This window comes from Protopterus annectens, chromosome 1.part0, assembly GCF_019279795.1.
Source record: "Protopterus annectens isolate FY-2018-M chromosome 1.part0, PAN1.0, whole genome shotgun sequence".
Lineage (NCBI taxonomy): Eukaryota > Metazoa > Chordata > Ceratodontiformes > Protopteridae > Protopterus > Protopterus annectens.
In genome coordinates, this window is record NC_056725.1 from 727,458,413 (window position 1) to 727,476,747 (window position 18,335).

General features: G+C 36.1%; 1 protein-coding gene across 1 annotated transcript in view; it reads left to right on the top strand.

Annotated features, from left to right (window-relative positions):
• Positions 1-18,335, top strand: part of EXOC3L2 (exocyst complex component 3 like 2) — a 640,637-nt gene that overhangs the window by 155,567 nt on the left and 466,735 nt on the right. Inside the window, exon 2 of the mRNA XM_044062610.1 lies at positions 12,169-12,312. The gene's annotated coding sequence lies outside the window, so the exon portion shown is untranslated. The remainder of the gene's footprint in view (positions 1-12,168; positions 12,313-18,335) is intronic.

Here is an 18,335-nt window from a genome sequence, read left to right on the forward strand (position 1 = left end):
TAGTAAACAAATGTATCACTTATGTATTTTTTCCCATCCACTGTTTCAACTAACGAATAAAAGATTAATACAATTGTTATCCTCCACACTTCATTAGAAGTGCATAAAATAAAACAATTATTAATGATGAGAGGACTGCCTAAAACAAAAGACAGCTAAAATGTTAAATGTGTATGCTACTCAAACTCAAATCACTTGCGCTGTAGTCATGGTTCTATCCCTCTGTGCTATGGAGTGACCATGGTATCACACTTAAGTTTTGTCTTTCAAACTAGAAAAGCAATGTTTACCTTAATCCTGTGGGGAATAAATAATCGTTCAGTTTCAGTTTCATTCATAGGGTCCCATATATGGGTCTATATTATATCAGCAACATTTCAAAAACACGAGCACTGTAAACAGCAAAAATGCATAACATCAAAACCTTTATTGTGGTGCAGCCCCCCCCCCCCCCCGCTAATTATATATACCAACTCTGAGATCACACTACAGTGAGGAAAAGGCAAATTTCCCGATCTTCACTGTTTTGTGATGCCCGGCATTTTTGCTGTTTACAGCACTCAACATTTTAATCTTTTGTTCTTTTTAATAGGGACCTCCATATATTAGCAGATGAAGCATTCAGTGTTTAGAATAAATATACCTCTCAAAGCTGCAAAACAAATATTCAAATAGGACTAAAAAGATAATTAAAACAAATCAAATCAAGGAAATACATAATATAGAAACCAAAAAGAAAGTGTCTGATTTAGAAGGAATACTAGAAGCTTTTAGGCTTTTCTTTCATAAACTTAATAATCAAAATGAGAAAATAAAAACACATTCAGTAGTGAAAACTTTCCTTAAAATCAATGTTAAAGTTAGGTTATTAGAGGAGCAGGGCCAACTAATAGATAAAGAAATAACAATAACAGAACTTAAAGCTGAAGTAAATAAGCTAAAATTAAACAAAGCTCCAGGTATAGATAATATCACCCCAGAAATGTTTAAATTACTATCTAATGAGGCTTTGCTGTTGTTATTGAATGTCTTTACATCAGTTAAAAATGGTAAAGACATTCCTCCTTCTTGGAAGTACACATTAATATCATCAATTTTGAAACAAAATAAAGATCCCAGTGAATGTTCATCATATAGACCCATTTCACTTCTTAATATAGATTATAAAATTTTTATGGCAATACATGCTGCTCGAATAAAACAATTACTACCACTTTTGATAGAGGAGGATCAAACAGGTTTTATAAAAGATAGGAACACTTATGACAACATCAAAAGAATTCTTTCTTTAATTGATTATATAAATGTCACAAAAACAGAATGAATGTTATTAGTTTAGACATAAATAGCGCATTTGATTCAGTGAACTGGGATTATTTATGGTTAGTTTTAGAAGAATATGGCTTCTCAAACAACTTCACCTTGTTAATAAAATCATTATATGAAAAATTATTGGCTTATATAAAACTGGGATCTTGTCTGTCTAAATCTATTAAAATAACAAAGGGCACAAAACAAGGCTGCCATCTTTCTCCGTTATTGTTTGCGCTAGTCATTGAACCCCTAGCAAATAATATACGTATGGATAAAAATATTGGAGGAATACAATTAGACAACAGCCTAGAGCTTAAAATTCAGCTTTTTGCTGATGATATTTTAATTACCTTAAAGAATAATAATAGCTCTTTAAAAGCATTATGGGACTCAATTCAAAACTTTCAAAACTTTTCGAGTCTTAAATTTAATGAGAACAAAACAAATGTATTGCTTATAAATACTAATAAAAAAGATCTAAATAAGAAATACCATAAATTTATCCCCACCGATAATACAATTAAATACTTGGGAATTATAATAACTAACAACCTAGATACTACAATTGAAACAAATTATAAAGAGACCTTAAATAATATTAAAAATCTAATACAAAGATGGAATAAGTTCTTCTTTTCAATGGAAGATAGGCTCTATATAATTAAAATGATCATATTTCCAAAAATTCTTTATGTTATACAAGCTTGTTCTTTGCCACAAGCTAAATCGCACCAAAAATAATTAAATTATTTAATGGTAAGATTCCTATGGTATCCAAAAAAAACAAGGATAGCTATGAAATATCATCTAGATGATTGGGATATGGGTGGCATAAGTTTATCAGACATAGACGTATATTTGCATTTATCTGTTATTAAAACAATATCATTATGGCTAAATACAAAATATACATCAAAATGGAAGCTAGTTCATGAGAGAATCTGGTTAAAGTCAGGATTTGTAGTAGCAAATAAGTATACCGATTTCATACCAAACAATTTTCTATGGCTGATGAAGGAATATATGATGATACATAACTATAAAAATATAGGTTCCAAATACATTGCTTATACATTAAAAATTTTCCAATATCTTATTAATAGCAATCCTGATATTAAAGCATAGTCAGTTTTATTATATCTAGTAGCGTACACACAAGGTAATATAATAACATTTGATATAGAAGTAGTCAACATGCTTAAAGAAAAGGGATTAATATATTGGCATTAATTGGTAAACTCTGGAAAACTTCTGACAATAGACCAAATTAAATGGAAATTAAATATGGAAAATAGTTCATGGCTACATGTACAAGAATTAAGACAGTATATATTAAGCAAACAAGAAACAATGCAACCATCAATAAGACAGAATGTTTCTAATCTTATAGAACATATAATATTACTAATGAATGAACCCATTACTGGAAAGGGATACTTATCATCAATTTATAAAACAAACAAAAAAATAAAAACTTATAATAATGACAAAATATGGAATTATTATAGATCAATTAATGGACATGTGCCAAATGACAGAGACAAAAAATCAATTCTTCTCTCTCCAAAGCAGACATCACTTTCATTACATTGGAGACTCTTTACATGGCAATTCATACACAGATCTTATGTAACCCCTCATAAAATGGAACTTATATTTAAGAAAAATATTGGCTGCTGGAGTTGTGATTTATCAATAAAAGCAGACTGGCAACATATGTTCTATGAATGCCATTTGATTAAACCATATTGGGATAAAATAAATTATTTTCTGCAAATGGTATTCAATGACAAATTCCAGATTTCCAAATCTATTATTTTGTTTAATGCACCTGTACCTGACTGTGTACCAAGAACAAACTATGTAATCTTGTGGACTCTCCTAGCCATTGCAAGGAAGAACATTACATCAGACTGGAAATCCAAAGCTTCTCCAACTTGTAAGCAATTCATGAATATGGTGTCAGCTGTATCGCAATTGGAAATGAACACTATTAAAGGAAGAACTGAAAGAACTACATCATTATATATAGCATGGCAAAAAGTAACTGAAATACTGGAGAGTAATGACTGTAGCAGATTATAATCAGGAAACAATTGTATAGAAAGTCAATTATATGCCAACAATAGACACCCTTGTAAATACTTTATTTTGGTTTTAATGTTTGATATCTGTTTAGAGGTTTTAGCCTACCTTTTTAAATAATTTGTAAATACTTCACTGTCATAAATAACCTGCATTCATGTTTTCTTGTTTTTGGAAATGAATAAAAATATTTACAAAAAAAAAAAAACAAATATTCAGTGTAAGGACAATTTTATGATTGCAACAATCCCAGTCTTACACTTATTATTAGTCTTTCAAACTAGTAAAGAGATGTATCATTAGGCCTCTACAACTGAGTAAGGAAGCAGTTTCATTGACTGAGATCCAAAATATAGCAGATGAACACTTTTAGTCTCCTATTCAGTCAAAGTCTTTCTCAGGATTAAAAAAGGATATACCCTTAAACCTCAGGAACAAATAATCATTATAAAGACTGTGTCACTTACAAGTTCCATTCCTTTAATCATATATTATATCCAAAGCCACTTGTGGATCGTGCCACAGAAACTCACTCTCATTAAAACAACATGTATAACAAGCAGCAACATCATGAAGGTCAGTCTTTTCTATTCAAAGGCCTTCTCTGGCAAGCAAGAAAAGTCTTGAACTGCTCTCATTTCTGTTTTAGTAAAGCTATCTATCTTTGCATGATTTTACCCTTCTGCAACTTCAAGAATCAATCCTTCACCAAATGCCTTCGACAGATCAGACAATACTCTTACTTATGCAGGAAAATAGCATTGCAGGCTATGTTAATTAATATTAAGTTTCTTTCACTGACATTATTTAATTTCTATAAAAAACATGGTCACTGCTTAATTCTTTGGCCAATAATCATTATGATTAAAGCAAATTATTCTCATTTTAACTTTGCAGTTTATACCAGGTGAGCAAAACTGATCATTTGTTCCTGCTCATACTAAAATTCAGACTAAATTAGAATAATATATGAGTGACCTAATGACTTTCCTAAAATTGGTTCATGGAGTCAATAAGCTCTCTCAACATGAATGACTTTCATTGAAAAATCTCTGTATCACCAATTCTTTGGTCATATATTTCATACAGTCATGCCCCTCTTTCCCCAAATACCCCAGGCATCGACCACAAATTTATTGTTTGTTCTTTATCCTGCATATCAATGATTGCATGACCTACTGATAATACTTTTGGGGTTCCCATCATCCAATTGACAGTGCTTTCATTGAGTGCTGTATAAGTGAAACATTTTCATTGACAGTGTTTTTTTTTTCACAATTGTTGTGTGACTTTGGAGTAGATATATTTAAGTTTGGGGTTGTATGGGTGTCTCCTCACATGGGTGATACAGAGTAGTTTGCCCCTGGGGGAAAAATCTTACCTGTAATATTTGGTAAAATTTGTTTCAAACCCTTTCTTCCAATCATTCAGCACTCAGTTAAAGTGTTGTCAGTTGAGTGGAGTGTTTTCTAGTCTTCGTGTATGCTTAAGAAATCATCCCGTACCCTTCTTTCCTGCTGTAAGGTTAAGATGGCATCAGATTATTCACACAGCTTCTTCTACTCCACTTAAGTTCTCTAAAATATCATCTAATTTACTTGCAATTTATTTTTAAATTTCCACTGGTGTCCTATCAGATGATTTTTTTTTATAGACACATCCACAGCTTTCACTTCAGTACTTCATTTTTTACTTCAAATTTCTACCTCATTTATTGGTGAATGGGGATAACTATATAATGCAACTTTTGACTATTACCAGTCCTTTACAAAACATTTTCATTCACCGATATGAAGAGTTTTATGAGTACAAAATTACCTTTTTATTAAACTATCACTTCTCAGTCTTTACTAGTATAGACTTCAAATTTTGCTCAATTTAAAAAAATCATATCATGGAAGTTATAGGAGAAGGAGCCTTATTTCCTGAAGCACTATAAGATTCCCCATTGCCTTCCTATAGTTCCAAAGATCATTGTAAGAATATGATGAATAAGAAGCAACAGCTTCAAAGCAGCACAGTCATTTATAACACTGGTGGCAGAATTTTCTTATAGTTCAGCAGAAATCTTACACCTCAACTACTTATACAATGGGCAAAACGTTCTATTCTTCTTTTTTAATTGGCTGTTTTAAACAAAATAATCAAATCTAGTGAACTCAGACTGAGATTTTCTAATAGTTTGTTAAATACCAAAGCAAGTTGAGCAAAACCAAGCTTCTGTGAGAACTTAAAACAAAGAAAACCAGGAAATTCCTGAATTTAAACTACTGAAAATTCAATTTCATCTGTTAACACTGAACTTCCTTGTTGCCATAGGATTGGAAATAATGTGAAATCTAAATGGAGTGTTATTTAATATGTCTAGTGGCATATCTAATTGCTTGAAATAAACTATATGTAACTTGAAGTTATCACATTTTTATTACTGCTGAGATCCCAGGTGTCAATATGTCTGATTCCATAATAATAATAATAATAATAATAAAAACAGTAAGAACTTTTCCATCCTATGCTGAATGTGACAATTTTTACCAAGTTGGATTTTTGCTTTCCTTTTCTGGCTTTGATGCTGTCTATGGAATAATTATTTTCATAGATAATTATACACAGCACCTAGAAGAAAGCAGAAGAAAGCACATAAATATGTATTTTTAAACTTTATTCACTTATTAAATAAGTAGCCCCAGAAGACACAATTATTATTTTTTAACAGCAACCTGGAGTCGTCTAACTAATCTGCTCATAGTCATGCATTTTGCAAATTAAGACTGGGAGAATTAAACTTAGAGGATATATGGTGAAGCCGATTTGTATCTCCTAGTACTATTCTTCTGTGGTAAACTGCAGACAAAAATGTACATTCTTGAAACTGCTATTACAAGAGTTTAAATGTGGCAACATATAATGCAGATTAGTGAGTAACTACTGTCTACACCTCTGATTTAGCAGAAGCAGATTATAGTCTTTGTGACAATAGATAGCCAGTTTTACTGTAATACGTAGCATACATATACAATATTAGCATGATACTATCTAGCATACTACAAGTAGGTTAACACTTTCTGCAGTGTTTACATAATTTTTATATGGTAAAATTAGATTAGAAAATATAACTTTTGTAACATGCTATAAAAGTTTTCTTCCATTGCTGACTTGCCTAATGTTTACATTATACTGTCTCCAGAAGTCATGATACATGGTAGTCATAACATTTTAAAAGTTTATCAACTAAGCTTTGATTAGTAAATCTAATTTCATTCTTACAAAGCAGCAGCAGCAGCATGGGCAGCTTCAAAGCTGGTAAAGCTTTAAAATAAACTGATACTGAAGCCTTGGCTTGTCAAAATCAGTAAACATTTATCTGAATCTTATCATTGATAATATACTCTGGCCTACCCAGTATCCATCTTAATTAACCGATTTCTGTCAGAAAGTTACGTTCCCACACTGTGGAAAGTATCACATATAATTCCCCTCCACAAAGTCGGACCCTCCACAGAACTAACCAATTACCGCCCCATAGCTATTCTCTCTCCACTCTCCAAAATACTAGAGAGATGCATACACTCTCAGGTCTCAGACTACCTCCTTACTAACAACCTCCTTTCCAATACTCAGCATGGTTTCCGACCAAACCATAGCACCACCACTGCCTTACTCTCCTTTACTAACACTATCCTTCAGCATAAAAACTATGGCTATCTCTCCTCTGCTACTTTCCTATACCTATCTAAAGCATTTGACGTGGTCCCACACAAACAACTTATCTCTGTCCTCAATAACCTATCCTTCTCACAATCAGTCACCAACTGGTTTCAGAGTTACCTGTCTGACCGCCAACAATCCATTGTATGGCAGAATGACATATCTCTCTAACTACCTATCTCCATAGGGGTTCCCCAAGGATCCATCCTTGGACCCCTACTCTTCTCTGTTTTCACCAATAATATAGCCTCTGCCACCAAACATGGCAGACTCACATAATATGCAGATGACTCAACCATCATCTGCTCAGCCCAGTCCCTACCCAAACTGCAAAAAGTCACACAGGAAGCCTTTTCCTCTGTTGAAACTTGGCTATCCGATGGGCAATTAATACTCAACCCAAACAATACTAAACTACTCATCTTCCAACCCACCAAACATACTCAAAACAACTCTCACTTTAACATCACAGCAAAAGGCAATACCACTATATACCCAACTGAACACACCAAATTGCTAGGAGTGGAAATAGACAATAAACTAAAATTTGACATTCACATATCCATGACCATAAAAAAAGTCCACAAAAAACTAGGAGTGTTATACAGAAATAAGCAACTTCTCACCAAAGCAGCAAAGATTTCAATAGCAAATTCCCACCTTATCTCCCCCCTACTTTATGCCTCTCCAATATATACCAACCTAAGGCAATGCGATCTAAACACGCTAGAGACCTGCTACAACAAAATCGCCAAATTCACCACAGGGGCATCCTACCATAGTCACCACTGTCTCTCACTTGCTAAACTGGGCTGGCTTGAACTCCCTCACCTCCTTCAATGGTATCAACTCTCACCCGCCCACAAACTAGTAAACCATCCACTAAATGTCCCATCCCTCCAGAATCTACTCCAACCCTATCGCACGACCAGACCACTAAGATCCAGCAACAAAAATCACTTGCAGATCGCTAAAGCCAATAACTCTGCTGATGAAGCACTATTCTCTTGCACCATAGCCAAATTATGGAACTCCCTCCCACCCACAATTACCTCCATACCATCATGCACCCACTTCAAAACTTTACTAAAAGTGCACCTAAAAACATGCTGGCTATGCCCTTGCAACTCCCACTCTAATATCACCCACCCCATCCAACCACTACCTTTATTTCCACTCCACTAACTACCTTTATTATAGCAAGCTCAGATGCTCATAAGCCTAGTACTTATTATACAGCAGGAACTTCTTATTGTAACATTTGTTAATGTCTGTTATGTACTTCACAGATAGATTTTAGTTGTCTACTGATGTACTATGTTGTTCATCTGTAAATATGTTGTAAGTAATTGCTATGTAAATTGTTAATCGCTATGAAATCCAATGTAACTACTGTCTGTTTGTTTTAACTGTGGAGCTTTTCTCCCTGGGCCTCCGCTGAAAATGGACCAACGTCCAGTCAGACATTCCCGGTCAACAAATATAAATAAATAAATAAATAAATAAATAAATAAAATAAATAAATTGACTGGTACTTTCAAGCTAGGTGGAACAGGAAATTCCACACATGCACAGAATATATACATATATATATATATATATATATATATATATATATATATATATATATATAAACAATAAATATATATCATGCTGTTTATAGCTACAGCATTCATAGAGTAGCTCTTATAATTTTTTGTCAAGCATTTAAGTGGCAAACACAAAAATGTGCAGGATTGAACATGCCATGTAAAACAAGGATATATTATGTGATCAGCAAGTAAAGTGGATTCACTTTATAATCTTGAAATACTGAAATATCGACTTTCAGTATCTCCAGACTTAAAGCCAAAAAATCAAAATACCGAAACCCCAAAAGTGCGAAATTCAAAATTGCTTTTAAACAACCTACACCACACAAACACACATACACCTTCCTCCCCACACTACAACAAATGAATGAAACACACACAAACACAACACAAATACATGAACCTACCCTACATATAAGCCCCCCTGAACCCCCATCTCCCTTGCACCACCGCTACTTATATATACTAACTCCGAGGTTGCACTAAAAAGATAAAGACATGAAACCCACCACTACACAATCTACATTCCCCTCGAACAAACACACATCACATACATACAAACACCACCATTTTCAACACTTACACACTCACACTCTTACCTACACGTACAGCTTCCCAACACACTAACATACCCTAAAATCCCTACCCAAAACCCTTAAAATATGAACACTTACCTGAATCTCTAGCTATCCATTAACACAGCACACCACCACAACCGCTGATTCGACATTTCTGGATTCGGTTATGTGGTCTTTTGCGAAACTGGGCTTTCGCTATTTTAGTCTCGAGATACTGAAATTCTAGATTTCAGTAAATCACGATAGTGAAGTGAACCCAGAACTCCTGTTTCATGTTTATTATAAACCAGGCCATATTTGTATTCTGATGCTTTAATGATTTAGCTGTTCCATATGGTGATGAGTGATGGTCACAACACGGCCAACCAATATGCGATGTGTGATGATCCCACTACTGCCAACCAATATGTGATGACTCCTCTCTGGGCCAGTAATCCAGGAGCCTGAATCCTCACCACTGACACTGGAGAGGGATGTTCACTTGGAGTACAAATGGATACGCTCAGCATTTCTAGATGCAGACCTCTCTAAATCAAGCACAATTTACTTTAAGAGCATACAGAGAATACACTCAGCCCAAGGTCTGAATTTCTCTATATCTGTCTCCCTCCAGTCCCCAGTAAGACTTCCCATTTGTACAGCTGTAGGGTTAGGTCCTCAGCTGAGTGTCCAAGCCATGTCCTCCAGAACCCTCTCTATAAACCCAGTGCTTTGTGTCTCTGCCCAAAGTAGTTGACAGAAGCACTGAGAGATTTGATTTTGCACACACACACACACGCCTGGGAAAGGCTGTCAGAGATTTGCCTGCTGTGCCCCCTTGTGCCCAGAGTAAAAGGTAGTTATCACTGCCACCAGACATTCCAAAATCAGCCTTAGAGGCCCTTAAGAAGGGGTGTAAAATTATACTGTGTAATTATAATACTAATACAAATAGTAGTTGACTAGGACAGCTAGGCCTTCTGGAGTGGCCCACACAGTGTCACCAAATAAATATAAGCACTCTCAAAGGTTAAATACTTTCTACAAGGACCAGCCACAATAAAAATGTTAAATATATTTAATAATGAATAATAAAAGAGCATGAAAATATGAATATATATTTACAGTAAACCACAGAGTTCAAATCACAGGAAATAATGAAACAAACACTGATGGACAGACTCATACTGATAAAGAAAAACAATCTCTAAACTAAGCTTCACTATATTCCTGACTGAATCTAGGAGAATTACTATTACCTAATGACTTACTTGATAGAGCAAGACAAAATGAAATATGTGAGCAGTCTTTCTAGTCAGGTTCCTCAAAACAGAATACTCCCTCCTCAGAGATCACTTCCTGTAAAATATAATATCCAAGATGGCTTGCAAAATGAACTCATCTGGTCACTTGACTCTAGGTTCTCACAGTAATCGACTTTGAAGCTGAGACAGGAATTTAGCACAGACGGCTACCATACATATCCTAAATGTTTATGGCAATGCCTAGGGGTTCCCCTCTTTTTACTGTGCTAATGAACAGAGGCTTCTTCCAGATCCACTGTCTCTGGTCCTATTCAACACTGTGGGGTACTGTTTTAAAGGTTTAACAGCTCACTTCCATTTCCCTTATTTTTCTTAAAGTAATCTAGCTGGTTAACCTTTGCTGATCCAGTGTCCTCTATTAAAACATATACATTCTATTCAGTTACAATAATATATGTACATTTAATTTCATTCAGTAGGGTGCACTGTTGATACATTTTAACACAAGCAAACCTCACAAATACATTTTCAGCACAAGCATCTGTACAACTCAATTTGATATGCAAATGACATATAATTATTTACAAAATTCCAGCTAGCTGTGTTGGCACAAATCATACATCCACTGCCCTACTTCTGGCATATCTGGCAGTACCTCCTATCATCACACATGCCAACATTCTGTTTCTTTGCAAATGCAGCTTCAGTGAGCTGTTTTTAACAATAAAGATCCCTTATTAACACATTGACAATTTGGGTGCTAATTCTGTGTTGTTTGCACTCCCTGGACTTTTGGTGAAATTTAAAATTTGTCTTAAGCCTCACACCTTTGGGTGAGTACATGTCAGCCAGCAGTGTTAATATATCTAAAAATAAAATGCATTACTTGCTTGATAAGGAAGCATTATGTTTAGAAAGAAAATGTAATATAAAACTATTATGTTTAATGTAAACTGATACATATACAATTATGATTGACGACAAGTCACGTAAAGCTAAGTACACCATTTGAAAGTGCTATTTACATTTGCTAAATGTGTTACTATATGTATATGTCAGTCTGAACAGACATTTTACCACTTCAAAGCCATTGCTGTAAAGTTTGCTTTAATGTGTGATGCTTGTTTTGTAGTCTACTATTTCACATGCCATCTCTTCCATGTTAACTCTCATTTGCACCATGCTGCTATAATGCAGGCTACCATGCGACACTGACAAATACTTTTATTTCATACTAATTCACTGATGGATTCTTGCTCTGCACTACTAAAATTCAGTGAGACACTGAAGACTAACACTTAGTGCATGAGATATTTTGTTAGTGTTGTTTACATACATTTGCAGAAATATGTGGCACTCTTTTACACTGCATGACATTCAAATTCAGATGTGTTCCGGAACATTCCTCTGCTGTTAATCTAAGTTTTGTGGCTCATGTTTGTAATGCCACGCTGCACGACTACTCAATATTTAGTGAGAGCTGCCTAAGTTCCATAACTCATCCATGCTATTCCCTGCTTGTCTTTACTTCCTTTCCTGGAAAATCCACTTATTTGTCGGGCATTAGAATAGATGAGCACTACGGAAAGTTTGTAGAGTTCTTTTCATTGCTGCTATGATTGGTAACTTACTTTTTTCTTTCCTCAGGTAATCTGCATACAGAAGGTGGTATGCAGCATGTGGAAGATGACTTGTAAAAATACTCAAAACGAATCTGCTTATTCCCCTACATTACCAGGAAATATCACATGTGGATCCTATTGAGTTTGCCATAATTCCTTCCATCCTGAGGTAAGTCTTACTTCTTAAGGGCTGTCTAGGAAGTAATACAGGAACTGGATCCATCTAGCATCAGATTTTAAGCTAATGACTTAATCAGTCACATTGAAGATAACAATGCATCTAAATGGTGCAGAAATAAGGCATTTCTTCTATTGCTGGTGAGTCGGAGTCTGAAAGGAGACCTCTTATAAATGCAGGAAAGCTGGTCTTTGAGCATTCCTAAGTCAGAGTACATATACAACACCTGTAAAAAAACATGCGCAATGGCTCTTGCCCCATTACAGATGCAAATACAGCCAGAGCTGTGGCTACCAATTCAAACTCTATTTGCCATCCCCTCAATCTTAAGTTCAGAAGCAAAACAAAAGTCCCTAAACTTAGATACTTGCCTTTTTTTAAGGTGTAGAAAACCTCTTGCTAGATTTGCAACAAGAAACTTCTATAGTTTACACCATACATGGTGTTCTTAAGTGTTTCAGCCCTGACCACAAATGCAAAACTGGCATTCAGTCTTGAATGCTGGTAATGCACTAAACACTGCTCTGCATCTGCTGATTGCACCTCTTTACACTTTTGTGCCCAAGGCAGCTGCCCTCTTTCCACCATCTGATCAAGGTTTCAGCATACAGCAACCAGTACAACATGTGCAATAGTTCTAGGCCATTGCACGCACATGTACAACAGCCTGTAAAACACATCTGGAAGAGTATGTGAATATTTGTTAAAAACTGTGCAATGGCTGTACCCCATTACCTGTGAATGTACAACTGCCTGTGTAAAAAAAAAAAAAAAAAAAAAAAAAAAAAAACATGAGCTACTGTTCTAGCCCAAATTACAAATGAATGTCCTACGATATAAAATATGTTTCTATCCACAAAATGGTGATTGCCTAATCTAGACAACTACAAAACTGTACCTTCTTTAGTGAGAGGGCAATGTTCACTCTGGAGTAAATCCACTACTCCATTAGTACAGAAAAAAGCAATATTATCAGCAAGATACTTATGACTGGAAATCCATGTGAAGTGTGTGGGAGTTTCTAATTTTATTTGGTTCATTTATCTGCATAACAATCCAATGATATTTCCACTTTTTTGTCTTAAATATTAAAACGCATTATAGTGAGTCTTTGTTTTCATTATTCATTTTGTGCACTGCTTGGTTACAGACCAATACATTTAGCTTGAAAAATGTATAGGGCTGCTTGGATGGCTTGGCTTTCACCCATGGAAGTAGACACATATACCATGTATGCCATGGTTTGCACATTTTCTTTTAAAATGATTTATTTATTTTGATCAGTAAGATGTGCTAAAAGGGGCATATTTGTTATATATTACAGCTGTATAACTTTTAAATGCTTTATTTTCTTATTTATTTATATATATTTGCTTGTTTGCTTGCGGAAACCATTCATTTCATGAGTTTTTATGTTTGTTTCTTTTTTCAGTGGAGAAACTATATACTGTCTGGAACATGCACTGTAAAGATGTAGGTCTGCATTCTAAAAGGTGTTTTATAATTGCAAAAATAATAACTAAGCTTCTGCTCTCATCCAGAGGTGACTGAATAGAGCATAATCACTGGGGTGGGCTACATTGGCCATACAAAAGGATTTCACATCCATCCTTACTTGTTTTACACAAAACGAACTTACTCTTAATTTCAATAAACCTGCCACAATGCCCAATGGCTTCCAGCAGAAATTTCAAACTGCTTCTTCCTACTTAATCACTACCCAGAGGAAGCAACCAATAAGCATGACCAAAGAGTGTAAGTACCTTAGCTTAGTACTTGATAAAACACTCTCTTTCAGAATCTACACAGACTATGTGATTGCAAAAGTTACTACTCTTTGAGTCTTTGCAAATGTCCCTACTGTATTTCAAACCACCTCACCAAAGAAGTAAGAGAAGCTTGGGCAAAAAAACGACGTATCCCAAGCTGCAATATGTCCTATCAACTACTATCATGCACTCTGCATATAACACTTCTAAAATACAAACAGCAATTAATGCATGTGTAGACTTATTTGACTTTTATCCCAAAACTATTCACTCATCCTGTAAAAGCAGCCCGTTCCACATGCCTTCTTTCCACCTTTACTTTTGAAACACTAGAGCTTTTTCTGCCTATCCTTAAGAAGTAAATTACAACTAAAACTGGCCTCTTATTCTCTGAGAAGCACTGATGAAATACCCTAGCTCTAGTCCCACACCTATTTGGGCCTTGCCACAGGTGAAAAGTCCTTAAGAAAAATGATCCCTGCTAATTGGAATCATCTCTCTGCACAACTCTGACAATTTACAAGGTACTTACAGTTCAGGAAAGGACTAACAGTAGACCTAAAAGACATAAAAAAGTATACCTGCTGTATAGAAAAAGGGTAATCTCCACCACCCAAATTCTTCATCTTGTAGTAGTAGCAGTAGTAGTAGTAGCAGTAGAAGTAATAAAAGTAGTAGTAGTAATAGTAGTAGTAGTAGCAGTACTAGTAGTAATAGTAGTAGTAGCAGCAGTAATAAAAGTAGTAGTAGTAATAGTAGTAGTAGTAGCAGTACTAGTAGTAATAGTAGTAGTAGCAGCAGTAATAAAAGTAGTAGTAGTAATAGTAGTAGTAGTAGCAGTACTAGTAGTAATAGTAGTAGTAGCAGCAGTAATAAAAGTAGTAGTAGTAATAGTAGTAGTAGTAGTAGCAGTAGAAGTAATAAAAGTAGTGGTAATAATAGTAGCAGTAGTAGTAGTAGTAGTAGTAGTAGTGGTGCACTAACTGTGTCCACTCCACAAATCCTTAACTCTTGTTCTGCTTTCTCTGCTTCTTTCTACTCTATTTTCATCTCTCAAGCCATACTTTCTTTCATCTCCTGATTCCAATTTGTCTCCTCTTGGAACTTTTATGTACAGGCCTTACTGCAGTTGCAGGAATCTTTGGTAAATTAAAAAAAAATAAAATGTATTGTATTCAGACATTTTGTTTGCACTGTTGTGCCATCTGCACCTGGATCATAACTGAAGAAAGTCCAATGTGCACAGGACCCTGACAGAAAAAACATGAATAAATAACTAAATATGTAGAAAGCAATGAGAAAAAGCAGCAGTCAAAATGTTTCCACCTTCTCTTCATTACTACCTTTCCTCTTGTCTTTCTCCACATATCACATGCTGTCATGAATAACTCCATTGACTCTCCTCTCCATCACCCATTTTAGACTATTTCATATGTCCACACCTCTTTCCATGAACATATATTATCAGTATCAATTCAGTAACCAATCCTCACAATCTGCTGCCTGTGAGACCCTCCTTCCTCTGTCCTTTCCAATCGGGGGGATTCTTCACATTCGCCGGAAATGACTTTGTGCTCCAGTATCATGCTCTCTAAGGGTTTTGGTCTCTGTGAATACCAGCTTCATCTCCACTAGCCTGTAGCTGTACTATTTTCCCTCCATCCTGCACATCCTTTTTGTGTCTTGATACCTTCCATCAGCCTGGTATCCCTCTTCTTGTATGGCCTCCAGAATGGCTAGACATGAGTATACAAATGTTGACAATATGTACAGTTTAGTACCAAGGTGTAATTTTACATCACAAGTGAAGCAAAGCTGAAAAGCCACACACAAACCAATATGGAGCAGAGCAAGCAGTACCTTGTACAGCAACATACTAACCGTACACCAGCTAGAACAAATAGTGCGACATTTGAAGACAGCAGGTAGCATTAGTTGGCTTATCCTGGAGAGGTTGATAGCAAGCACAACATATGATTAAGCTGGCAGACACAAGTAGATGGTGAGCAAATGGTGGTAGTAAGAAGTGAACAATGCACAAGAGATGGGATAAGGTACAGTATAATGATGGCATACCTGTCTGGGAATACAGAGGATAATGGACATTATATGACCCCCCCCCATTAATATTCCAAAACGTGCACGCTGATTGGTCAGCATGCAAGTTGTAAATCAGAGTTATAGTAATGGAAAAAGGTCCAGTTGCCGGACTTTTCCATTAGTATAACTCTTCTTTTTTTTACAGCAAAGGAGAACACAAGATCTCCATTGCTTTTTACAACCTGTCTCACTATGTTAAACGAGTTTATCATAGCGAGACAGCTTTAAAAAAAGCAACATAGCATCTCCGTTGCTTTTTTTAAAGCTGTCTCGCTATGTTAAACCCATTTAACATAGTGAGACACTTTAAAAAGCAACAGAGATCTTGCTTTCTCCGTTGCTTTTTTCAAAACTGTCTCGCTATGTTAAATGGATTTAAAACAGCGAGACAGTTTGTAAAAAGCAACGGGGATCTTGCTTTCTCCATTGCTTTTGCCCACAGCTCTGATGTACTGTGTAAGTATATGCATGCGCAGTACATCAGAACTACCGCATAATACCAGACAGCTGCGGAAGAGCAGCAAGGAGGAATTATACAATGCCATTATTTAAGAAAAGTAATTATTTTTTTTCTTAAATAATGTCATTGTATAATAGTAATAACCCACTTCTGGGTGTGGGTAATGCTGGATTTACCCACGGTTGTCTTTGTTTGGCCACTCGGGCTTCGACCTCGTGACCAAACCACACCAACCATGGGTCAGTCCTGCATTACCCACACCCAGGCGTGGGTTATTGCTATAATATTTTACTTGTCAACTGACCCAGAGAGAGCTACTGGACCCAGAAGATGGTTCAAATGTTTCAGGGTAGCCAGTGCAGTGACAGGAGCAACATCCTGCACTGATGGCCTGAGACAAAAGCCTACAGGTTGAGAGCATTCACTATGCACTCCAGGGGTGACATGAAAATGGCCACCTATTAAGTCATTGCAGCATCAGTTACCTCAAGCACCCCCTGCCATACTCATGGCTGGGCTTCAGCTGAACATCAAACTGGTCTACCTGCATGGGTACTGTCAGAACCCTCATGGTAAGGTATTGCCAACTATCTCACCCATCACAGGTACAACCACAAGAGCAGGAATCAGGAACCAGCAGAGGATGACATGCCTGTGCCTCCTCTTCTTCATGACCTGCGCAAGGGAGACATAGTGGGAAGGACAGCATTACTGGAGATGTCCTTCAAATGGTACATGCAATACAGGAAAACTAAGTAAGTACAGACTACACTATGTAATCTGGGCAAAAAGGCTCAGGTGTCCCAGTGTAAGGCAACATTATTTTAGTCCTGATCTACCCATGAAAGACACAAGGGGTAAAATAATACGTCACCCAGATGTAGGTAAGATAAAAGCCCTACTAAAATATTACACTCCTGTAGGGACAGACATGATAACAGAGGCCTGGAACTACAGAACTGCATAACTAAGGTGAAGCACAAATGTATGTGTAACATAGAAGATTTATGGAAATTCTGCTTCACATCAAAGCCTTCCATGTTTGCGTAACGTAGCAGAAGCCTGACACCATGTTCATAGCCAGACATCTGACCAGCTGTACAGTTCCTCAGACTAAGGAGTAGTAGCAAAGCAGATACACAATCTAGAGGTACAGCGCAGACACAGTCCTCCACAGCAGCCCACATAGTATGTCCCAGTATCTTTCAGAGAAAGTAGTTCTTATTAGGAGCAGAGCTCCGAATAATAAAAAAAAAAAACTGTTAAGAGCGCATCTTGTAAACAAATCACTACTGGAAATAGTGTACCATTTAGGATTTTTGTGCTTATCCTCTGCTTCCCTCAACTGCAGAGTTTTAGGGTGGTAGTGTCACAGGTCATAATTTACTGACATCTGCATTGCTCACTGATCTTAGGGATGTTAGTAGCCTCACCGAGAAGATCAGCTATATCATACTATGCATTCATCCTCTGTGTTCAGTGCTGTACCTAGGTTGCCAAATTCAAATAAATTAAAATCAATAAAGAAATCCATCTTATAAAATGAACCCTGCTAGAGCAGTAGCAATGATTGTTTGAAATGGCTATGGAAAATACAAAGCATCATCTTCCTCTCCTTATTACATCATGAATGTGCTCTCTGATGGCCATTATGTATCGACAGTCATTGCCACAAATCCCCTGTA